This window comes from Culex quinquefasciatus, chromosome 1 (assembly GCF_015732765.1).
Source record: "Culex quinquefasciatus strain JHB chromosome 1, VPISU_Cqui_1.0_pri_paternal, whole genome shotgun sequence".
NCBI lineage: Eukaryota > Metazoa > Arthropoda > Insecta > Diptera > Culicidae > Culex > Culex quinquefasciatus.
This window is the reverse complement of record NC_051861.1, coordinates 70,370,393-70,373,058: the sequence shown is the minus strand read 5'-3', so window position 1 is coordinate 70,373,058 and position 2,666 is coordinate 70,370,393.

Sequence of the window (2,666 nt, the reverse complement as noted above, 5' to 3'; positions counted from 1 at the left end):
TTACTTGGGATGTCGTCTGTCGTCTACTCTAGAGACCATAAATAGGAGACTGGTCTAAGCTGGCTAAATCGATCTGGCAACGTATGTTTTGTGCTTGCCAACACTGAAAAGTTTTGCTGGGCGTAAAGGCAAATGCTCGTTTGGATGCATCATGGTTTGGATACGTCAAACTTGCGTCTGTTTGGGTACGTCAAATTCACATCGACCATTTGGAGCCTAACATTTCAAAAGGACACAAAACTTTTGTAAACAATAGTGTATCCCTTTCACTCTAATGACAGTTTGCATAAGGTATGAGAGGGATACACACTTGTTTACAAAAGTTTTGTGCCCTAATGAAATGGAAAGCACGATTTAGGGTTCCTAAGTCTACTCCCTGAGTGTAACCAGCGTAACACAGCCTTCCCCCCACCCCTTATTGCGTTACGTAATAAAAGAAAGCTCCCAAAGTGCGTCCTTATTTTTCGAAAATGCTTTCGAAATGTCATTCGCACGACGAAAAATAAATTTACGCAAAAAGAAAACAGCGCGTCAGATTTTACGCCGACTCGGTTTTGAGGTTAGAAATTTGACAGCTTGGCTGCACTGTTTACATTGTTTGCACGTGTCAGTAACTGTGGTAAAAATGTGTGTGCGTGTGCACTCGTGACGTCACGCTGTAAAACCTAATTAACCTCAAATTTGTACATATCAAAACCTTTGACTAGTGTCTAAATCCCCATGTATTGTGCAAATTCGGGATTTTGTAATAAATTTATTGAATTCATTTTTTACAATAAAACGCTGGATAAAACGTCTGGTTTAATTTTACTTCATAACATTCTTTATTTATTTAAATAAAATTTTAAATAACTGATCAGTCAAAAACTTAGTACACTGAAACTAAAATCATGATTGATTCTAAATGTCAACTGCACATAACTGTATCTCAAATCAGCGTAATAATAACTATGATCTTTCATATTGAACCTCATATGCTCCCCATATAAATTTGAATAAACATCTTCATAGATTTTATATGCTTACTGCACATAACCGAGCTTGCATACTGTTAGATAAAAAATATTGTTTACGCAAATAACCCTTGTGAGCATCGCATATAAGTTTTATATGCGCAATACTATAGATTTTTGCAGAATGCTTTTACTCATAAAAAGTATATGCAATGCTCACAACATTTATGAGTGCATGCTCGATGTGCGCGTATGCGAGTGTATGCGATGTGCATAAACGTGCATAATTGAACAAGATGGCCACGGTGGAATAAAACGAGTTCGGTCTCGGGTTTTCTTTTGAAAAGTTTTCTTTAAAAAGTAGTTTTTTTGTGCATAATCGGTTGGTCTGATTAATTAAATCTTCTAGCAAAGGTAAGCAAACGTTAATCTCGGGTTTTCCTTGTTTCGGCAAGATTTCACATTTTACTTTTCTTCCAGCTTCGACGATAATGTCCGGCGTCCGGTAACCTCGCTCGCGGTCCCGCGAACTCTGGGAACTGGGAAAACCTGCAGTAGGCACCGGAATCCTCCGCCGTCGAAGAGGAGAGCGTCGGCTTGGTGGGTCCGGAAGTTGAGCCAGTAGCAACAGCCTCGAGGTTCATTTTGTCCCAGAATTTGTCTATTGTGAAACTGCGCTCAAACGGTGTTGAGGCCGACCAGACCAGATTCAGAGCCTGTTTGGCCACATCGGTAAGATTCACGAGATCCGGCTGTATCTGACGATCTGGAGCGTGTCCTGTTCGGTGGTGTCCCGGGGTTTCACGTCAATTAATTTGAAAGCAGCAGATGGAGATGGCCGCCAATTGACGCTCGTTCTGGGACTGCAGAACAGCGCCGGTCCGTGCAGATTGCTTCTGGAGGTGGTGAACCGCATCGGATTGGTTCCCAACCAGGTTTGTAGAGAAGATATGTATAGTGTGGTGAGGAGATGCTAAACGTTTTTTCATTTCACAGATCGTGAGAACCATCGATCGAAAACTGCACAAGAACAATCTTCCAGTGCTGCTGTCGACCTTGACACAAAAAACATCGAGCTGGACGTCAAGTCGGACATGTGCTTCGAGAATTTGATGGACCACATCAAGCAGCCGGTAAGGTCAAGGACGTTCGGTGAAACAAAGAGCAGCCGCTCAAGAAGTCTCTCCTGCCGGAAACGGTCCCTCTCAAAGCGATCTCCTCGAAGAAACCGATGGAGCCGCTCCCGTTTCAGGAACCACCGCAAGTGCTCCAAGTCCGCAATCGTAGCTTAATAAAAGTTAAAAAAAAATGAATCAAAAACTTTTTTTATGATTTAGAAAGAAAATATTAGTATTAGAAGTAATACATAATAATAAAATGCATGACTATCAAAAATCAATTGAAAATTCATTATAAATTGTGGGTGCTGCACTTACATGTTATATGTGGCTGCAAATAGCCGCATAATTCAATCTGTGAGCATTGCATATAACATTCATATGCCGTGAGCATATTTTTTATGTGCGTTGGCATATTTCTGTTCCTTATCCATTTATATGCAGTGCTTACACAGTTCATGTGCAGCGCATATACCGGTCAAATGTAAAGGCATTCTGCAAAAATCTATATGCGAAACTAATAGCATACATCATGATATTTATTTCAGTGTAGGTTGGGCATTGCTGTGTTCGAGTCCATAACTTTTTTCGAAAA